Below are 23,907 nucleotides of genomic sequence, written 5' to 3'. Positions count from 1 at the left end.
CACAATATTCTCCATAACCGGTCCGGTCCAAGCGCCGGTCCGGTCCGGTTCGGTCCAAATGCTCACCCCTAATCTGGGGCCCAACTTACCCCGCTTCCTGAACCGGATGACACGTTTCCAAGGTGACACCTTCAGGAGAACCATATCCCCGACCTGGAACTCCAGGTCCGATCAGCGTCTGTCGGCATAGCTCTTCTGCCGACTCTGAGCAGTCTGAAGCCAGCTCCGAACCTGATGGATCCTATCTGGTGTCTTGAGTACCACTTCGGTACTCCCCATGACCCTCTATCCAACCTCACCACAACATATCGGGGTTTTTCACTTCCTCCCATATAACAGTTCGAAGGGAGGGCGGTCAATACTCGCGTGGTAGCTATTATTATAGGAAAACTCTGCCAAGGGAAGGTAGGTATCCCAGCTACCACCGAAGTCTAGTACGCATGATCGAGGGCATGTCCTCCAAGGTCTGGATGGTCCACTCACTCTAACCATCCGTCTGAGGGTGAAAAGTTGTGCTAAAATGCAGACGAGTACCCAACTCGTCATGAAATTTCTTCCAGAATCTGGAAGTGAATCGCACGTCTCGGTCAGAAATCATGGAGATTGGCACTACGTGTCGAGCTACAACCTCTCTGATGTAGATGTCGGCCAGTTTCTCGGCCGAAATACTCTCCTGAATCGGAATAAAATGGGTGCTCTTGGTCAATCGATCCACGATGACCCAAATCGAATCCACTCCCTGTGCGGTCCTAGGAAGCTTCGTGATGAAATCCATAGTAATATCTTCCCATTTCCACATAGGGATATCCAACGTCTGCATCTTGCCGTGAGGCCTCTGGTGCTCGACCTTGACCTTCCTGCAGGTCAAGCACCTCTAAATGTACCAGGCTACATACCGCTTCATGCAGGGCCACCAGTAATCAGGACGAAGATCTCTGTACATCTTCGTCTCCCCGGGATGGATAGAAAACCTGGATTTGTATGCCTCTTCCATCAAAACCTGGCGCACACCTCCATGATACGGAACCCACACTCCACGATGAAGTGTCAATAACCCGCAACTATCATAGTCGAAGGAGGAAACCTAACCCACAATACGCTCGCTCTTCCGATGTTCCTCCTTCATATCCTCCTGATGGGCTTTTCGGATCTACTCCAAAAGCAGAGTTACCACCATCATCCTCAAGCAAATATCTCTGATCGGGGTTGTAAATGCCTTGCGGCTAAGTGCATCGGCCACAACATTGGCATTCCCCAGGTGGTAGAGGATCTCACAACCGTAGTCCTTCACCACATCTAACCGCTGATGCTGCCTCATGTTCAGATTCGGCTGATCTATGAGGTACCTCAAGCTCTTGTGATCCGTGTAAATGGTACAATGGACCCCAGAGATGTAATGTAACCAAATCTTGAGGGCGAAAACAACCTCCCCCAACTCTAGGTCATGCGTATGGTAGTTCTCCTCGTAAGGCTTCAGCTGCCTCGAAGCGTAGGCGATGACGTGCCTTCTCTGCATCAACACTGCGCTCAAACCTGAAATGGACGCATTACAATATACTAAAAAATCCTCCATGCCCTCTGCAGGTATAAGATCGGCACCTCAAACGGCCTCTGCCTCAATGTCTCGAACGTTGCCTGCTGCTCAGGCCCCCAGCGAAATACAACGGCCGGTAATATCCTGCTAACCTGAGGAAACTCCGAATCTCAGATGGAGACTTTGGAACCTCCCATCTCATCACGGCCTCCACTTTGGTCGAGTCTACCAGAATACCGTTCTGGTTGACAAGGTGCCCCAGAAACTGCACCTCGCGCAACTAGAGCTCGCGCTTAGAGAACTTGGCGTACATGCTCTCCCTCCTCAGGGTATTCAACACCTATAGCAAGTGCTCCTCGTGCTGCTCTTGCATCTTGGAGTAAACCAAGATGTCATCAATGAAGACTATCACAGACCAATCCAACATCGGTCTGCATACGCGGTACATGAGGTCCTTGAACGCGGCAGGAGCATTGGTGAGCCCGAAGGGCATCACCACGAACTCGTAATGACCGTAGCGAGTCCGAAAAGCAGTCTTCTGTACATCCTCATCTCTGACTCTCATCTGATGATATCCTGAACGCAAATCGATCTTGGAAAACCAAGATGCCCCGTGTAGCTGATCAAAAAGGTCGTCAATCATCGGGAGTGGGTAATGATTCTTCACCGTTACCTTGTTCAGCTCCTGGTAGTCTATACACATCCGATGCGACCCTTGCTTTTTCTTCACAAATAGGATCGGGTCTCCCCAAGGAGAACTTCTCAGCCTGATAAATCCCTTGTATAACAGCTCCTGCAGCTGTGTAGACAATTCCTGCATCTAGGGAGTAGCCAACCGATATGGTGCCTTGGCTATCGGAGCCGCACCAGGGACTAGGTAGATCTTGAACTCCACCTATCTCTCTGGAGGTATCCCATGCAACTCCTCTGGAAATACGTCTGGGTAGTCTCGCACCACCGGCACATCGCTCACGGTCGCCTCACCCGTCCCTCCGGTATCCATAATGTAGGCGACGCAGCCTGTGCAATCCTGCTGAAGGTAGCGCCTAGCCCTCGCTGCCGAGCATAAAGTTGGTCCTTGTTGCGGCCTCTCACCCTGAATCACCAACTCTCCCCCAACTGGGGTCCTGATATGCACCAGCTGCTGTGCACAGTCGATCACCGCCCCATTAGGGCTCATGCAATCCATGCCGATGATAACCTTGTTCCAACGCAATGGAATGGGAACCAAATCTACGAGGTAACGCTCATCTTATAACCTCAAAATGTAATCTCTAAAAACCTCTGATGCCTAGACAGATCAGTCGTCAGCAATCTCGACCTCTAAAGGATAATCCAACATCCCCGAAGACTCAGAAAACCTCTTGCTAAGTGCAAGAGAGACAAATGACTGGGTAGCCCCCGAGTCGAATAACACCTGTACTGGGATACCGTTCACATGGAACGATCCTAAGCAAAACACATAAACATAGAACATAAATATCATAACCGACATGTAATACGAGTTAGGGAGAAAAAAACATACCCGTTGTAACACCCCGTTTATTAAATAAATTAATAAACAAATTAATGAATGAATAGTAGCCCTAAAATCAATAATTATATAGCAAGGTGTTGATGTCGAGGAGTTAACTGTCACAATTTTAGAAGTTGGGGGTTAAAAGTGTAAGTTTCAGGATTTATTTTGTAAAGATTTTTAGAAGACAGGGGGTATTTGGTAAGTATTAGACTTATTATGAAGGGATTTCAGAAGGCAGGGTATAAATGGTAAATTATAGACTTGATTTGAAAAGATGTTTATGGGGAGGGACTGTTTCTGCCATTATGGCAATAAGTTTTGTTGGGTATCGGGTATATAACTCCCGTCCAAACCCTAACCCTAAGGGATACTCCAGCCTCCACCCACCTTATATCCCCTCCGGCCGACGCCGCTACCATGCCATTACGATCAACTAGCGGCCGCCAAGCGAACACCGAACCTCCACCATCCTTCTTATTATCCTCCTTCTTCAGCCACCACCCTTTCTTCATTGTTCCGATCAGGCGAGACCAACGATCTTACCATTTCCATCCGACGCCGTTGCCGTCGTTGAGAGCCGTCATACAGCGTTGTGGTTGCTTCCGACGACGATGCGATGAGGACCGTGGGTGGGCGGCCATTTTACCGCTGTTGCTGCCATCGTTAGCAGTCGCAGCTCTCCTTCGTTTCTCCGGTGCTGCACCTCAGCCATGACTGCCGCCAAGTCAAGCTCCTGCTGCCAGATGTCGTGAGTAGCCGGGAAGGACGCCTGTGATCGAGTTTGTGACCAGGTGTGTGTGTTTTTTATGCTGCAATACGATATGCGTGTTCGGTTACGTCCCGTGTTCATGCGGGTAAACGAGAAGAACCACCATGGCGGCTGAAAATGGTGGCTGTCGATGTCAACACCGCTGCTGCCGCCTTCCCGTGCCGCTGCCGCCACCAGGTGGGTGGCTGGGTGCTTTGCAAACGGAAGTGTGTGTGGGTGTGTTTTCTGTTGTAGTGTGTTGTGTGTGGTTTGATTTGGCCGGAAAACCATGAAAGCCACCACCACCATGTACCACCGTCAACCACCACAAGGGTGGCTGTTTGTGTGTGTTTATCTTAGTGTGGGTGTGTGTTATTTGGGACTTTGCATTGTAAAATTGTAATCAGTGTCAGAATAATCAAAAGAAAACTCATAACCGCCACCGTGAGGTGGTGGCTACCGCCTCCTGCTGCCACCAGTCGCCGTGTTGGTTGGCGGTGTGCTTTTGTTTATGTTTAGACTGCTTTTGGAATGCTTGGACATAAATGGACTAGAACCTTAACCACCACCATGAGCTGCCGTGAGCCGCTGTTGACCACCACCACCCAAGGTGGTAGTGGGTGGTGCCCGACTGATGAAACCCTGGTGGGCCTAATGAAACCCTAATTGATCTAAGGACTTAGCTTTTAAGCCCAATTGGGTTGTGATTGGGTTGGAAACCCTAATTAGGGTTTAGAAAACCCTAATTTTAGATATATATATGTATGGGTTTTGGAGTGTCGGGACCCGCATTTTGGATGACCGGATTGGGATTTTGTATTAAGCCCGACCACACTACATGATTGACCCAATAGATTGATGGACTTAATGGATTAATTCCTTAATGGTTTAAGTAAGAAACACTTAACCCTAATCGTCATTTTATGTGAAAACCCTAATTTCACTTGGGCTTTGAGTTGGGCATTTCTATTGGGCTTTGGTGATTGGGCTATTGATGGGCCATCCAATTACAATCATATGGACATAGAATTTATGGATGGGCTTTAGGGTAAGGCCCACGTGAGGGTTTGGGCCCAATTTGGAATTTAGGCTATAGATGGGCCATAACTGGGCCTTGAGGATTATGGGAGGTTGGACCATTGGAATGCGAAATATTTGGACTGGACTAAATGGTTGGGCCTTAGGGTAAGACCAAGTAGAGGTTTGGGCCCAATTTGGAAAATTGGGCCATATATTGGGCTTTGATTCATAGTTTGAATTTTGGGCCTTTGGATTGGGCCTTGAGTTGGAATCAAGCTAAGGTGGGGGTAAAGTACTCTTTTACCCCAAGCATGGACTTATGGTTATGTGTTGGAACCCAATTATTAATTGGGTGTTATTTTGACATTGACAGTTCGGGAATCTTTTATCCAGCAGCTAGAGTTTTGTCCGCGGGACTTCAGCAGTGCAAGGTGAGTTGCCTTCCAGTAGAAGTGGGTCTAAGGCCACAATGCCGGCCCACTAGTAGGAGTTTTGTGTTAGATGATTGTCTTTGTGATAATTGTCTGGTATGCCACTATATGTTGTGTTTTATGTGCTAGTATGGTATGATGTTATGTGATAGTGGTAGTAGGGGGAATAGTCCCCGTATCAGGTCGAAAGGACCAAAGGGGTTGGTCGGGCACCCCGGTATGCCTGACAGTATGTTTATGTTATGTTATGTTATTATATGGTAGTGGTAGGGGTGAAATAGTCCCCGTAACCGGTTGAGATACATTGGAGGGTAGGTCGGGTATCCATATATGCTTGACATGGGGTAGGTCGGGCACGCGGTATGCCTGACAGTGGGGTAGATTGAGCACCCCGGTATGCTCAGCAGGGTAGGTCGAGCACCCAGATATGCTTGACAGGGTAGTTCGGGCACCCATATATGCCTGACAGGGTAGGACGGGCACGCAGATATGCCTGCCAGTACGTGATTTGTATGGTATGTGGTATGATGGGGGAACTCACTAAGCTTCGTGCTTACGGTTTACAGTTTTGGTTTCAGGTACTTTATGTTCAAAGGAAAGGAGCTGACTCGATCGCAACACATCACACTATGTTTTCTGCACATGAGATCTTTGGGATTATACTCTGATATTGTTTTATGATGACATGCTTTGATTCTTGACATACTGGTTTTTACATGATATGTTACTATGGATGTTTTATTATACTGTTGGTTTTATACTAACTTAATTAAAACGAAATTTTTGGTCTTAAATTTTGGGATGTTACAAGTTGGTATCAGAGCCCTGGTTTGAGGGATTCGGACACACTCTCGGGTGTGTCTGAACTCAAATCCGGGGTTTGAAAGATTTTTACAAGAAATTAATTTTCTAAAAAATTAAAATAAAGAGTTTTGATAAAGAACAAGGAGTGTGATGCGTGCAATCAGCCGAGTTCAAGTAAGTTTTCCCCAAGATACCCATACATGTTATGTTATGTTATGTTATGATATGTTATGCTATGATATGAATTGAGGATATGTGAACTGCATGCTAGATTAGGTCTAAGGATCTAGGAAGGATGCCTTATATGCCTATTGTATGTGCTTGTAGACCTGCATGCTAGTACTGACCAGTCAGTGATAGGATGGCCTGTTTAGGTTATGCCTAATTGTATGTAGGGATGTCAACGGGGGCAAACGGGACGGGGAGTGCATCCCCCGCCCCGCCCCGAAATGTTCAGCTTTCCTACCCCCGCCCCACCCCCGAATCCTCTTTATTACCCTCGCCCCTCCCCCGTTTCCCCGCCCCGGATTGATTTTGGACTGTTTTTTTTGGGCTAAAAGAAGTTGTTATTTAGACTAAAAGAAACTATTTTTTAAGTAGCAAATAATTATTTATAGCAGAATTTTACATGTTAAAAGTAAAAAAGTTATGGTATTTAAAAAACATTATACTAACAACTTAAAAACATGTTTTTTGATGAATTTTGGAAGCTTAAAATAATGTTATTGGTTATTATATTTATATAATTAATATATGTAAATATATGTGTAATTTATTAACGGGGTCCCCATAGGGGTTTCGGGACGGGATTGCCTTCCCCCGCCCCCGCCCCCGAAATTAAAATGGGGGTTAACCTTGCCCTCGCCCCCGTCCCCGCCCCTGGTTTTTTTAAAAAAATTCCCTCAAACGGGACGGGGTCCCCATGGGAACGGGGTCCCACGGGACTTTTTGACATCCCTAATTGTACAAGCCTTTGAATTGCATGCACATATTCCTGATTAGAGGATAGAATGGTTTGATTGGAGTATGATGGTTATATTTTCCGTTGCATGAATGTTGTTTGCTTTGTGCTTTGTGGGACTCTTAGTGATGTGAGTTAGCTACTAAGTGAATATGCTAAGTCACATGGGACATAGGCCGGATAATCTTAGAGTGATGGACTTGACCCTATTGCACAACTCTTTTCTTATTCCAACCGTTCTAGGGATGGGTCTTTTACTCGAAGGATTATCTGATCTCTATTGCATGTGGCTATATTCAAGAGGTAGCTAGTTGAAATTACTGGGAATCTGTCAGCAACTGAGGATTGGGTGGGTTCGGGAACTCAGGAAAGCCTAGGATATGTTTCAGTGGGTTAGTAGTGAGGTTTAGTGAGACTTGGGTGCATCAGTTTGAGGAAGTGACTTGGAGGATTCGGGAGGATTGCTGAGGAAAGTATGGATAGGTGTGGAATGTAGTATTAGGCCCGTACTACTGAAAGCACAGGATCCATACTCGAATCGGTGAGAGTCTTGGAGAATCTGAGAAGCTTCGGGGAGGATTTTGTGACCCAGTTTGGGAACAGAGGCTGTTCCAACTGTTGCAGCTCAGCCATTGGCAAGTGAGCTAGTGAGCGTGACAGCGTGTCAGACCCTGGAGGATATTACTTCTAAGTCCGAGGAAGCAAGATCGATTTGGAGCACTTTGAGAAGAAAGGGATGTGCCAGGTGCATATAGTAAGGGGTCCCGGGGAGAGACCCAAGACTTCTGATCATCAGGAGAAAGGCCAGCAGGGCCGGAGTCAGTGCAGCACATGCGGGAAAGTACATAAGGGAGTTTGACATTCCAGGAGTTTAGGCTGCTACAAGTGTAGCGGGGTTGGTCATGTCAGCAGAAGGATTCAGGCCCTGCAATGTCAGACAGGAGAAGTCAGAACTCCAGCAGGCGATGTTGCGAGTATGTAACCTTGCCTTCTTGCAGTTTTATCTGCACATTGTTGTGGGAATTGTGTTGTGGTTTAGGATACTGTAGCAGGATGAGTAAGTGTATCCCTGGTTTATTTATTTTCTCCTGTTGGGTTAGATCATCAAATATCGTCATATGCCAATTGCATACCGTGAATCTCTAGTGGGTAGTGTAAGATCACTTACCTTTTGTTGGTTCGAGGTGTTTAGTGCTCTCTCAGTTCATAGTACAGATTTGTCGCGGGGCAGTTAGGGCTCATCTGAAGCCCAAAGCCTGTGAATGCTTAGATTCCTTCAGGAAGGAGGGTCCTATTGTTAGTTCCTGTCATCGAGATCAGAAAGGAGTTTTGCACCATGTTCTCAGGATAGTCGAAGTATCTCTGGAGAAGGTGATCAGGCTTCCTTCAGATGATTGCGAGTGTGTTATTTTCTACCACTTCAAGAGGGATATCGAGAAATTGTATCACTTGGGAATTTTGGTTGAGTTCGAACAAGTTAAGATCTCGGGTCGGTTCTCTACTATCGTCTGGGTTATCAAGGGTTTTTATATGCCATTCTGCATGCCGAAAGGTCCTTGGTGAACCTACAGAGGGACGTATCCCGCAGAGTGGATTCCGCGTGTACCGTTATCATTCTGGATCTTTGTCGGGATATGTCCAGGAGTATTATTTAGAGGATATTTGGGCAGAGTTAGAGTGATAGTTCTCCAGTGAAGTCAGAGTTCAGTGGTTCTATCATTGTTCAAGTATGGTCTACAATTGTCTATGGAAGAACTTTGGATGTTCAAGAGAATTGTGTTTTCGCATGGGCTGTGTTCGGTTAGAGTTCAGTGGTGCTGCGAGATTGGAAGTGGGAACGAGGATTCGTCAGCCAGAGTGAAGATTAAGGCCTTTAGTTGTCAGCATGTGAGGTGGGTTGAGGTGTCAGACTAGACCAGATTCCAAGAGTACTCATCAAGATTTCAGAGGATGGGCGATCTCAGGGTTAACCGGTGATTGATCGCTAACATTGGTAAGCGCAGGTTTTCATCGGTGGATTATTAGAAAGCAAGAAGGATTGGGAATCCTTCAATTCTCACATGCCATGAAGACTTAGTTGAATCTAAGTGGGGGAGAATCGATCAGGTATTCAGGAGCAGAATTTGGTGTGAGACTAGGATGAGTTTCGCATCCCCGTCAGGGAGGAAGGCGGTCGAGTGTCCGTCTTGATTGAGGATTGGGTGAGTTGGGAATTCAGAAAACGTTCCAACGTTTGGTTCATGCTTTTCCTTGGCATCGGATAACAGGTTTAGGGAACCAGGTTAGGGCTCCAGTTAGGAATCAAGTTCAGTTGAGTGTTAGTTCAAGTGCGTGTTCGATCGGTATGGAAAGTGTTTTAAGTCTGCGGGCGTAGTCGTAGCATTCACGAGGTTGATAGATAGTGCTAGAGTATTGTAAGTCTGCTGGTGTAGTCGTAGCATTCACGAGGTTGGATGATAGTGCTAGAGTGTTGTAAGTCTGCGGGTGTAGCCGTAGCATTCACGAGGTTGGCATATAGTGCTAGAGTGTTGTGATACTGCGGGTGTAGCCGTAACATTCACTAGGTTGGTATATGGCATGAGCGTGTTCTTGGAACGTGGAAGGAACAGTAGTACCCACCAGTCCGGGTGTAGCAGTGAGGGCGTGGCAAATCCATGGATTGGTTTATGGATTTCCCCATAGGGATTAGACCTGTTGAGCCAATGATAAGACTGTAGGAATGCCACTACATTTATGAGATCAGGGAAGCAATGGACTGCTTAAGGTCGTTTGTGAGATAAGGCTACCATTGGTCAGGTAGCAATCACTTTTAGCCTGGGATTTGGTGACGTCAGGATTCGACGCATGGACCCGATCGGTTGGAGATCCGGAAGGTCTCGGTAGATTTTGGGAGAGCCTTTCATGTCTCCCAGCTATGGAAGTGCCTGGTAGATGACTCTGTGGTGGTACCTATAGAGGATTGTCAGGTGGATGATAGCCTGAACTACATCGAGCGACCAGTAGCCATCCTCGATTGGAAGACAAAGGATCTGAGGAACAAGAAGGTTGAGTTAGTGAAGGTGCAATGGCAGCACCGCAAGGGCTCGGAATGGACTTGGGAGCCGGAGGACAAGATGAGGGAGCACTACCCCGAGCTATTCCCAGATGCAGTAGACTTCGAGGACGAAGTCTAAAATAAGTGGGGGAGATTTGTAACGCCCGGTTCCTGGTATGTATTTTAATTAGAATTATTCATTTTTGCAAAGGGACTCGACGAGTTGGAGGCCCCAAACTCATCGAGTAGGAATGAGATTTTTGGACTTGGGACTTGAAGCCTACTCGATGAGTTGAGAAGCCTTGACTCGACAAGTAGGGCAGCCAGAGTGAAACCCTAATTTTCAGGGTTTGCACCCTATTTAAGCACCTTAACACTTCATTATGGCCTCCCTAATCGCCTCCCTCAGTCGAACAAAACCCTAATTCGTGATCTTAAGCCTCTTGAGTGTTTGTGAGTGAAAATAGAGTGATTATTTGGTATTTCCTTGAAGGAGTGGAAGCTAGAAGTGCTTGGTTGAAGGAGGAAGTTTTGGATCCAGAGATTTTGTTGTCAAAGCAGCCTTACTGAGGTATAAAGTCTATACCTTGACTATTCATTTACTAGATCTCTCCATGGAGTAGTTTAGGGCTTAAAAGAGTACTTTTCGGAACCATTCATGGATGCAAGAATGTTTTGGAGTCATGACTTCAGATCTGGAGCCTTTGGGGGAATCTATGGCATAAAGGTGCCAACTTTATGGCCATGAGAGTCCCATGAACCTTGTGAACCACCTTTTAGGGTTTTTTGAGCTAAATAACCCATGCATGGACGTAAAGTTAGAAACTTTACGTGATATATCGACCCTAGGAAACCAGATCTATGATTTGAATGTAGTAATCCTGACTAGAAACGACTGTATGGATTTAGACTATGGGGGACTCGACGAGTTGTTCATACAACTCGGCGAGTTATCCGTGGTCCCCCAACCTTTTCTGTTACCGAGAAAACTCGTTGAGTCTAGAGGATGACTCAACGAGTTGGCCATGGTTTAGGTTACAAATATTGAGGAACTCGACGAGTTCAAGGAGGGACTCGGCGGGTTGTGAGTAACAGGTCCCGACTGTGCTATAAGGATGAACTCGACGAGTTCATGAAAGGACTCGACGAGTAGGATCGAGATTTCAGGGTTTTATGGATTATGGAACTCGATGAGTTAATGGACCAACTCGACGAGTTGAGTCAATCGGGATGTTGAATTTGACGAGGATGTTGACTTTGACTTTGACCACTGACTAGAGTTGACCCTTAAAGGGGTTATGAGTATGAAAGAGTAATTAAAGGAGACTGTTATGTGTAGGAGTTTGAGAGGAGTTGATCCCAGAGCCGAGGACAGTTCAGCTACTACATGACACTTGATGTGAGTTACCTTCCAGTAGTAGTGGGTCTAAGGCACCAATACCGGCCCACTAGTAAGAGTTATAGTAGAGATGATTATCTTTGTGATAATTATTTGGTATATCACTATTTGAGTATTTGTTATGCTTTATGTGCTAGTATGCTATGATGTTATGTGATAGTGGTAGAAGGGGTAGGATAGACCCCAGTACCGGTCGATAGGGTCGAAGGGGTATGCAAGCACCCGGATAAGCTAGGCAATATATAACTTATATGTTTTATGCATTAGGATGCTATGTGGTAGAAGTAGGGGTGAAATAGTCCCCGGTACCGGTTGAAAGGACCGAAGGGGTAGGCCAACACCCTGATATGCTAGGCGAGGTACCGGTTGACAGGACCGAATGGGTAGGCCAACACCCTGATATGCTAGGCAAGATACCGGTCAACAGGACCGAAGGGGTAGGCTAACATCCTGATATGCTAGACAAGTTACTGGTTGAAAGAGACCGAAGGGGTAGCTAGTACCCGAATATGTTAGACAATATGTGTTATGTATGGTATGTGGTATGATGGGGGAACTCACTAAGCTTTGTGCTTACAATTTTTAGTTTTGGTTTGAGGTACTTCCTCTTCGAAGGGAAAGGAGCCGACACGGTAGCAGCACATCACACACACGATTTTTCCGCATATGAGATCCTTGGGATTTGTACTCTGACATTGTTAGTATATTATGACATGCTTTTGAGACATATGATCTATGGATTTTATGAAATGAAATAACTTGATGATGTTTTCTTTAAATTGTTTTATGAATTATTATATCAAAAATGAAATTTTTGGTCATAATTTTTGGGATGTTACATGTCAATACATTATTTCTATGATATCTCATTAATTATTTAATAAAAATAATTAATTACTACAGAAATAGTGAATATTTTAAACTAAAATATAATTAAAAAATAAAATAAAATATAGACAAAACTGCAAAAATGGTCCCTATGGTATGTATTTTTTCGGGTTCGGGTCCAAACCATGACTTTTTTTGGATTAGTTGTCCTTTTGAGCTAGTTTCGTTGCGTTTTGGTCCCTGCGAATATTGAAATGACCGTAATACCATTGGGGTATTTATTTTCCATTTTTCTTTCATTTTTTTAATGTAATAATTATTTATTTATTTTAATAATTAAAAAATAAGAGGGGGCCACCCCTCTCTCTCTCTCTCTCTCTTTATTTCTCTCTCTTCCTCTTTCTCTCTCTCTCTCTCTCTCTCTCTCTATATATATATATATATATATATATATATATATATATATATATATATATATATATATATATATATATATATATATATATAGAGAGAGAGAGAGAGAGAGAGAAAGAGAGAGAGATTGCTTCTCAAATTTGGGATTTCGATTTCTGTAATTTTCTCACAAGCAATCAGATTGTGTTCTTCGATTTATCCCTCCTTCTGCGATTGATTTCATCATTCCACCCAGTTCAAAAAGAATAGGAAATATAGATATTTTGTATCGTCTTAATTAAGCGGAGCTTCTTTTCCATCCTTACATCCTACTCCGATTCTGATTTAGGGTTCTCAATTTAATGGGGCTTCTTCTTTAGGATCTGTTTTTTCAACGTCTAGTCTTCGTCTTCTCCGATAGGGGGCTGGATAATAGTGAGAGAACTCCATGAATAATGTAACATCCATAAAAATCATGCCAAATTTAAACTTTTTAAAACATTTCAAAACCCATGATTATTACAAAACTTGTTTTCAAAATAGTAATGTGTCAGAGTATCCTAGAATCAAATCATAAAATCATAAGATATGAGGAGCGGTATGATCATGCTTTCGCCTTCCCGCGATCATCAGAAGTACTTGAAACAATAATCGATAAATGTAAGCTCGAAGGCTTAGTGAGCTACCCCCAAAATACCAACGCCATACATATATAACCATATCACATAAACAAACACTACTAGAAAAACAATCTTTTACGACTCGCAAACCACGACACTCATTGATTTATGTTACGCAAACGAGAGTGACATTAAAAAGTGTCATATCTTCATAAAATTTAAGGATTTAGGTCACGCATTATTGCGTGCCCTTAAATTAGTGTCATAAGAAAAAAATTAAAAACACGGAGGGTGTTGTATCTTAAATGTGCGTCCTCTATAAGGGTCGCTTTATAATTTTAATGAACGCGTGTTCCTTAGTTACAAGCGGGAAAAGAAAAGCCAAAAAATTAGAAAAGCCCGCTACCCTCTCCCTAAGCGTTTTGACGCATCTTTCATTCTCCTCACACTATTGTGCAACTTCTCAATCAAAGATCCAAGGTTACGATCATCGACAATCTTGATGCCTTCATCTCATGATTGATTGAGTTTTCTCAATCTGTCATCGTCAATGACAGGTGCTTTCATCGCCGTTCTACCCTTTGACTTCCGGCGAACGGTGGTCCAACATTATCTACTTCTTCAACAGGTATGTGAATCAGATTTGGGGTGATGCCGAGAGCGTTCGCCTGTGGTCCCAATATCCGTCTTCGCCTTCCTCTTCCGTCTCTTCCACTCCTCAAAGTACACCCCTTACTCTTGCTCACCGGTCCACTTCCCTTGTACCCTACTCCATCTCTCGAATTCATCATCTCAATCAAGAAAAAAGGCTTCTGATTTCCATTCATCTGCTTCATCTCTGCTGTGATTTCACCTGGTGTTATCGATTTTTCCTTTGTGAAGTATTATACAATATAACATTTAACAAAATGTTAGAAAGTGTTCCTAAGGTCAAATCTTAGCAACAATGTTCTTGCACTATTCCTTAACCTGCTTCTTTCTGTATTCTTTTCTCCACAATATTTTCAAAGACATTCTCACATGCTTTCTCAAATAATCATTTGTTCTCTCTCAAGAACCCTAGTAGTCACTCACACCACCATATTTGTAGTGTGTTCTGTTCGGATGTATAGGCATCGATGAAACCTTATTAAAGAGGTTTTGGATTTGCTCCTTATGAGAAGAGAATCACTGAGCCTCTTAAGTTTGGAAAGGACAAACGTGCCCTCAAAGTGGCAAAGAGGAAGTTGGGGACTCACAAGAGAGCAAAGAAGAAGAGTGAGGAGATGTCTAGTGTTCGCAAGATGAGGTAACTACAAATCTTTTTTCTTATAAGGCTCTTGAAAATCCTGTATCATCAGTTCGGGATGCCTTTGCAGAAGCTTTGGGAGATGTGCTTGCTCTTGTAATGAACCCTCAAGCGCAGGTATACCATCTTCTTCTCAAATTTATGTCTCTATGTGTACTCTACATTTTATTTATTTATTTATTTATTTTTGTAATAGTCATCTTACATTTTATCATTCTTCTAGGTGCAACCAAAAAAAGGCCAGGCTAATTCAAAAAATCCTGAGGGGAGTTTGCAAAAGCATCTTATATTGCCCTTCACCAAAGGTGTCTTTCTGTTAAAATTTGAACTCCATTGCATCTGTTTTTTAGCATATATAATATTTTGATAGATGTATTAATATTTGCAGCAAGTGGACCTCGTTCAAAGGATTTGCGAATAGGTATAACCTTGTCATGGGTGTTCTTCTTAAAGGTAAAATTGCCTCAGTTGCTATTTTTTAGGATATTTTCTGCAATATTTATCCTTTATGCTTTACATTTTGAATCGTATGCTCTTTTATGAATAATGCATTTGTTGAGTTTTTCAGGGCATACAGCTTAAGTATATGCATCCAGATAGCGAGCTCCAAAATTATCTTGTGCAGATTATGGATATGCTTCGTGCAGAATCTGTTGTAGATGCACAATCATTGGTATTTCCTTATCAGTTTGTAGATTTACCTTTGTTTTCTTAATGTATGATTTTTGTTTTTAAAGAATCAATAAACATACTAATGCATTATTTTTGTTTTCAAAGGCATGCGTTTTCTATATTCTACGGGTTGGTGTGATTGATCAAATGACTGAACCCACACAAAGGGTCTTCTTAGTTAATCTAGCAAAACAGGTTTGCTAGAAATTCTCACTTCTCATGTCTCATATCACTCAAGTTATTATCTTTCTTGATTCCATTAGTTCCAGTGACTTGGCATGATTTCTCTGTTACAGCTTCAGTCCCCTGATGCAACTCCATCAATGAAAATTGCTACTTTTTGTTGGTAAAATTACCCATCTGCCCTTTTGGATCAGCTTGGAACACGCGTCCAGCGCTTGCCTCAGTCACGTGATTCTAAATCGTGAAATTTATTTTTTCATTAAATTCTTATTGTATATTGGCTGTAAATTAGCTGTAAAGTTAATGCGTATCTTTTCTTGTTACCTATTTTCCTTGTTTAGTGAGGTATGCTGTAACATCCATAAAATTCGAGCCAATTTAAAACTTTTTAAATCATATAAAACGATTCAGTTATTACAATTTGTTTTCAAAATAGTTTAAACATCAGAGTTCCTAGAAATCATAATCATAAATCGAGGAAGTGTACGGCCACGCCTTCGACTTCCCGCGGTCATCCTCTGAGCCTAAAACAATAAACTGAAACTGTAAGCCCGAAAGCTTAGTGAGTTACCCCCAAAATACCCATACACACAACAATACACATACAATAACAAACAGCATACTATGGGTCCAATCATCCGTCGGGATGGAATACCCCAGGCCCCTCAACCATCGGGTTTGAATGCCAACATACTATGGGTCCAATCAACCATCGGGTTGGAATACCCCAGACCCACAACCATCGGGTTGGAATACCCACCTGCTATGAGTCCAATCATCCCCGGGATGTAATACTCTCGGCCCACAACCATCGGGTTGGAATGCCCACACACAATACATATATCACATATATTATGGGTCCAATCATCCATCGGGATGGAATACCCCAGACCCACAACCATCGGGTTGGAATGTCCACATATTGTGAGTCCAATCATCCTCGGGATGGAATACTCACGGCCCACAACCATCGGGTTGGAATGCCCATAACCAATCAAACATGTTCACCTATATCAGATAATCATATAACAGACTATAGAGACAACATACTAGGGTCCTATCATCCTCGGGATGGTATACCCTCAACCACCAATCAATCATGTGCACATATAACAGGTAATCTCCTACCAGCATACAGACAGTCTGACCAACTACATGTCTCTAAGTATAACCACATCCTATCTACTAGGATACCGATCTAACAGAGCATACCAACATATAACCATCCTATCTACCAGGATACCGATCTAACATAGCATACCAACATATAACCATCCTATCTACTAGGATACCGATCTAACATAGTATAACAATATCCATTCCAAATAAAAAATCAAAGGGTCGGCCTTGGTGCCTTAGACCCTTGAGTACAGTAAGGATAACTCACCTCGCAATGTCAGATCTGAACTGAAGAGTCGAACTCCTGAATCGCCGCCTCACCAATGATCCCGAACTATCCATATAATAAAACCAAGTGATTACACAACATAACAATCTTGACTAAGGGTCCACACAACTCATTAAGTCCATTCTCTTTATTAGTCGAAAGTCCAATACCAAGTCCTTATGCAAAGCCCATTATTGGCCCAATTTACCAAATTGGGCCCAACTCCCTAATTGGGCCTCAATTGAAGATCCATTATCAAAACTTGGCACAAATCCAATTAATCAAAGAGTCTAGCAAAGCCCAAGCCCATCTAGACCAAACACAGCCCAAAACCCGAAGCCCAAATGACACAAGCCCAATAGAGGAAGTACGCGGGGAATACTCCTCTGGTACGCTGGGCGTACTCTCCCGATGTTGACCACCATCGGGGTGGTTCACCCAGTACGCTGGGCGTACTGGATTTACATGGGGCGTACTCGCGACTGAACCAAAACTCTCCTAAGTGCTTAATGGATTAAGCACTTAAGCCCATATTTCAGATCCATCGACCAAAAGTGTCTGGGAACCATAAAGTCTTGAACTTTATCACTTGTGACATCCAGAAAGCTCTTAATCCTAGGTCTTAATCCATTAAGACCTTTCTACTACATGCATGGGACATCTTAAGCCATTGGGAACTCATTTTTACCACTTAAGACCTCAACAAGGGTCTGAAAGGACAGCCCATTTCGTCCAAAACATAACATGCAACATTTTGGGACTTTTAGGACAAGAATGCTTCCATAAAGCTAGAATGACTAGATCTATCTCATACAAGCATAAAGTTCCAAGCTTTTTACCTTTTGGAGCTTCCAAAACAGATGATGAACCAAGATCCACAAGCCAATCTTTCCTCGTTGGTTCCTTGATGCACAAGCTCCTTCTTGAAGGCTCCAAAAACACACTTATAAGCTCAAGAATGGTCACTAGGAGGCAAGGGTTCTCTCAAGACGGCTGAGGGAGGTGTGGAGGCTAAAAGAGATGAGAGGGTATGGACCATAAGGTGCTTAAATACTCCACAAACCCTAAATGTTAGGGTTCCATTCTGGCACACGTACGCCCATCGTACACATGTGTACCCCTAGTGTACTAGGGCGCGTACCACATGTACGCCCGACGTACTACTTAATTCTATAAACTTACCATTTTGCTGTTGGATAAGGTGTCTAAGTCCATAACTATTTCTGGTATGTACTTGACCCGACCCGACATGGTCCATTTGGGTTGCATGGCACCATGCAATTGGATAAACTAAAATGAGAGAAATAACACTTATGGTTTATTAATATATTATAAGTTCTAATATATTAATAATATTATTTAATTAGTTTGATCAAGAATTAATTTAGAATTAATTAAGTGATCAAAAGATAACTAATTAAATATATGGGTAGATTATGTAAATCTTCCATATCTTATATAGTGGGCTAAGAGGCTCCATGGATTATCAAGTTGGGTTCCACCCATAGGATGCTCCATGGATGCTCCATGAAGTTAACCCATGGATCATGAAATGAAGAGTCATGTTACATTAGGGTTTACCTAATGCAACACACTATATAAACAAAGATGTTCTCCCCAAAATTGGCGACCCTAAGAAACAAGAGGGCTAGAGCCGATTTTGCAAGTGTAAGATTCTCTCAAAGTTTACTCCTTTGCATTTGGTGTTGTGTGAAGCATTTGAGGCATCACACTTGGGGTGCTAGGCTCACAAGGTTTCAAGGATCATAATCAACAACAAGGTAAGTTATTCTATCTTTCATTCAAGTTAAAAATGTTCCCCATGTATGCTAGATAGGAATATAACCTTGGAATTCAACTTTGCATGATAATTAGACAAACATAGATCCAAGGTTATTAGGGTTGCATGTAAACTTAGGAAGTGTTAGAATGCTCAAAACCCATTAGTGTACCTACTTGGATAAGGTGCTGAAGAGATTCGGCATGCAGGACTCCAAGAAAGGAGAGTTACCCATCCAGAGTAACGCCAGATTGAGTAAGACACAAAGCCCTAGTACTGAGGCTGAGATAGCAGAAATGAGTCGAATACCTTATGCTTCGGCTGTAGGATCGATCATGTATGCTATGACGTGTACTCGACGTGATGTAGCCTTTGCTTTGAGCATGGTTAGCAGGTATCAGGGGAACCATGGCAAGGCACACTGGACTGCGGTAAAGAATATCCACAAGTACCTACGGAGGACTAAGGACTGGGTCCTTACCCTCGGTGGGAGTGAAGACTTGAGAGTTGTAGGGTATAGTGATGCTAGCTTTCAGACTGATAGGGATAATTTCCGCTCTCAGTCAGGCTGGGTCTTTACCTTCAACGGAGGAGCAATTTCTTGGAAGAGTTCCAAGCAAGAGACAGTGGCTGATTCAACTTGCGAATCAGAGTATATAGCAGCTAGCGAGGCAGCAAAGGAGGCGATATGGCTGAAGAACTTCATTGGAGACCTTGGAGTTGTACCAGCTATTAAAGAGCCAATGGAAATTTTATGTGATAGTGAAAGTGCAGTTGCCTTAGCCAAGGAACCAAGGGATCACGGGAGATCCAGACACATCGACAGAAAATACCATTTCATCAGACATCGAATAGAAGAAGGACTCCTCGTGGCAAATAGGGTATCATCGGATGAGAATCCAGCAGATCCCCTCACGAAGGGACTGACTCGGGTTAAGCATCTCCAGCATGCTCGGAGCATAGGGCTGAAGGATGATATTAGATTTAGTAGTTAGATAACCTTGAAATTTGTAAAGTGTAATTGACATTAGATGATGAATAAAAGGTGTTTTATTTATGAGTAAAGTGTTGCTATCTCTTGTCGATCGTTTACTATATTTCTTTTGCATGTTTTGACTTCCAGAATAATTATGTTTGGTATATCATATTATTCGAACCTCCACAGTCGGTCATATGTCGGAAGTAGGTATGAATCAAGACTGTCATGATTGGTTGCAGAGGTCCAAGTTGTTGGACATGGCTACAACACTCATGAGTGCTCATAAGTTCTGAGCATTGGACTCAACCCACGCTCACTGGAATCACTTCATGGAATTTATCTCGAGTGATCGTGAGACGGTAATATCATATAAGTCTTCAAACCTAGAGATATGATTTGTTACTTATGAGTTGGTTATGCATTGATTGTACGTTAACGCATTGGTAACTTGATGTTATAAAACGTGCTTTTGTGTATAATTCAATGAGTGGTAGAACAAACATATGAGTCGAAGTTTATCTGTTCCTTCTTGGATTAGAAGCTGATATCTGGGCCCCTCGATGATTTTGTTTTGACCTATGTACCGGGCCCGGTCAGAACTAAGTTGATGTGTTCAATTAAGTTCTTTGTCAAACAAATCGGAAATCGGGAAACAAACTGATGGACAATAAGTAAGACATTGTTCCATGTATTTGTCCGGATGATATCTAGAACAGAGGATTATATGATCACTTATCTTAAATGGCGTATCATCATCTTCTCAGTTCCGAGAGACCTTGAAAGAGCTACGATTGCCGATCGGTTCCTGAAGTATTGCAGTTATAGTTATTAGACTTATCCAAGTGGAAGACTGTTGGATAAGGTGTCTAAGTCCATAACTATTTCTGGTATGTACTTGACCCGACCCGACATGGTCCATTTGGGTTGCATGGCACCATGCAATTGGATAAACTAAAATGAGAGAAATAACACTTATGGTTTATTAATATATTATAAGTTCTAATATATTAATAATATTATTTAATTAGTTTGATCAAGAATTAATTTAGAATTAATTAAGTGATCAAAAGATAACTAATTAAATATATGGGTAGATTATGTAAATCTTCCATATCTTATATAGTGGGCTAAGAGGCTCCATGGATTATCAAGTTGGGTTCCACCCATAGGATGCTCCATGGAGTTAACCCATGGATCATGAAATGAAGATTCATGTTACATTAGGGTTTACCTAATGCAACACACTATATAAACAAAGGTGTTCTCCCCAAATTGGTGACACTAAGAAACAAGAGGGCTAGAGCCGATTTTGCAAGTGTAAGATTCTCTCAAAGTTTACTCCTTTGCATTTGGTGTTGTGTGAAGCATTTGAGGCATCACACTTGGGGTGCTAGGCTCACAAGGTTTCAAGGATCATAATCAACAACAAGGTAAGTTATTCTATCTTTCATTCAAGTTAAAAATGTTCCCCATGTATGCTAGATAGGAATATAACCTTGGAATTCAACTTTGCATGATAATTAGAAAAATATAGATCCAAGGTTATTAGGGTTGCATGTACACTTAGGAAGTGTTAGAATGCTCAAAACCCATCATTTGCCACTAGGGCCTCCTTTTGCCACTTCCTTCTAAATCAAGGGCCAAAATGACCTAATTAGAATCCGAGGGATGAATTTGGAGCTACTGGAAAAATGGGATGTTACAACTCTCCCCCACTTAAACTAGGCTTCGTCCTCGAAGCCTGCTGCGGCGAACCATTCACGATAATGCTCCCGCATCTTGGACTCTGGCTCCCAAGTGTACTCGGATCCTTTCCGATGCTGCCACTGGTTTCCCTACATAATTCAAGTTCCCTCCGACCTGAACATCACCCAGCGATACAACCGCCTACTCATCCAATATGCGCCTTTGCAGCTGCCAAACGTGAAAAGCGATGTGAATCCAACCGAACCTTTCAAAAGGTCTATCCTACATGCCACTTTGCCAACCTGACAAAATCCTGATGATCCAAAGTATCGGAAACCCAACTTTCCCTCTTCCTGAAGTGAACCCCTTTGTGCTGACAGAATAATGCGTCCTTCAGCTCCCAAAATATCATACCAAACCAATCCACTAATAAACATGAACACTCATGCCTGGCCCAATCAACCTCAGGTTGGAATACCAGGCATGCCTACGACGGGACTGGATGGAATACCCTCGTATCCCCACACATGTTTGGCCCAATCAACCCTCGGGTTGGAATACCAAACATATCAGGTCCAATCAATCATATGGTCCGGTCATCCTCAAGATGGAATACCCTAGATTGGAATACCTCTATGAACATAACTCGGGTCTACTCATCACTTGAGATCCAAGGATCTATCCTTGCGCCTCATCCGCCATCCTCTGATTCATCACAACCGAGTGCAACTTCCCCCGAATCTCAACAATACATCCAATCCGAACGCGCTCCTACCAAAGACATTGTTGGATTAGGTGTCTAAGCCCATAACTATAATTGGTATGTACTTGAATTGATAGCAGCACAGTCCTTTTGGGTTGCCCTCAAACCTAGCAACTGGACAAGGAAATTATGAAAGGAGAGATATTAATTTATAAGATTAATAAATTAATATAAATGATTTATTAATATGTTAAAAGATTAATATATTAATTAGAAATCATTGTGTTTAATTAATAGTTAGCCAGAAATTAATCATAATTAATTTTGGGGTTAAAAGTATTAATTATAAAGTGCAGGGACTAGTTTGCAATTATCAGATAGTTGAGTGGAAGGATCCAGAACCTCCTTGGAAGGAGGTGGACGAAATCTATAGGGGAAACCCTAAGGATTTCGTCCAAGGGGCTTTGGATAAGGCCTTTGGATTAGCTTAGGCCCCAAGCAAAGGAGTATTAGGGTTTTCCCTAAACCCTAGATCCCTAAGCTATATAAGGAGCCTCCCAACTCCTAAATTCGGCCACTCCTCCCCTTGTGAAACCCTAGGGCCGAAAATTGCATACCCTCTCTCTCTCCTTGAAGTTTCCTTCTTGCTAGCTCTTGGGTGTGATTCCATTAGAGGCATTACATTTGTGGTGCTAAGCTTCCAGGAAGATCAAGATCAAGATCAAGAGGATTGTCAATTGTTTGCTATAACAATTGAAAGGTATGTAACTCTTAAACCCTAGTTAGTTATTTTCGAAATTAGCCTCTCTCCTCTAGGGTTCTTGTTTCACACATCAAAGTTATATGTTCAATAGTTAAAACATAGATCCAAAGTAGGTTGCATGTGAACTTAGGAATTGTTTTCTAGTTTATTTGTTTTACCTAAAACCCATCAGTGGTATCAGAGCCATTGTTTGTTTTAAATTGAATTGCTATAATAGTTGAATTGCAAATTAGGGTTTATAGCCATTAAACCCTAAAGGCCAAAATTTTCGATTTTAGGGTTTTGGTTCAAAGGGTTTTCGAAAAACCCTAGCCTCCATGAACCCTAATCGAAATTAGGGTTAGGGTTTTGAAAAACCCTAGCCTCCTCCCTTGAATTTCGAAATATGCTAGCCCCTTTTTAGGGTTTCTTTGTTTTGGATAATTATTGCCTTATTGGATACTTGAGAAAAATAAGGAAATTATCCTATCCCCATATTTTCGAAATCTAGAAGGGATATGGATTAGGATTAAATTAATTGTTTAATTTAATTAGATAATCCTTACAAGATTTAATAAATTAATTAAAAGTTAATTAATAGATAAATATTAAATCTAGTTATTTGGTTTATTTTAAATTTAAAATTAATGTCTTAATTTTCGAAATTTATATAAACCTTAAAGTTTTAAAAAGTTTAAAACACACCTTATATATGTATTATAATTAAAAGTTAAATATTATATATGTATAAGAATATGGTCAGTCAAATCGCTAGTATGCCTCATTCACGAAGCTAGTCTATAAGGGGGGTATAAGGAAACTGCCTATAAAATGGTAGTTGAATGGGTGTCCACTCTCACCCACCGCTTCCTTGATTAGTGGAGGGTCGTTAGCAGAAGGGGTTTGATAGGACAACTACATCTCATTAAAAGTATAATGTTATTAAAGAAAGTACTAGAACATTATTTTACAAATCCCAACTCTAGTTACTTTAGGAAAAATGTGAAAAGTATGCTAATCCATGAAATTGCACATTATGCTTTATTGGTCGTTAGTGGAGCGTGTGTGGTTAACCAGCACACTAAAAGGCACTAATAAAGAGTAGTAATGGGTATCTCATAATTGTCATTTTGATGGAGCGTGTGTGGTTTACCAGCACATCAATAGTTAATGATAAAGACAATGAGGTTACCAAG

General features: G+C 42.3%; 1 long non-coding RNA gene across 1 annotated transcript; it reads left to right on the top strand.

Annotated features, from left to right (window-relative positions):
- Positions 1-14,645: 14,645 nt before the first annotated feature.
- Positions 14,646-15,011, top strand: LOC145115572 (uncharacterized). Its single transcript, XR_013711615.1, has 3 exons — positions 14,646-14,696; positions 14,803-14,884; positions 14,968-15,011. It is a non-coding gene; the product is annotated as an uncharacterized LOC145115572 (long non-coding RNA).
- Positions 15,012-23,907: the final 8,896 nt, after the last annotated feature.

The sequence above is a fragment of the Lactuca virosa genome, chromosome 5 (assembly GCF_052849685.1).
Source record: "Lactuca virosa cultivar CGN04683 chromosome 5, Lactuca_virosa_CGN04683_v6, whole genome shotgun sequence".
In the NCBI taxonomy this organism is placed as follows: Eukaryota; Viridiplantae; Streptophyta; class Magnoliopsida; order Asterales; family Asteraceae; genus Lactuca; species Lactuca virosa.
This window is presented reverse-complemented; position numbering and strand designations above follow the sequence as displayed.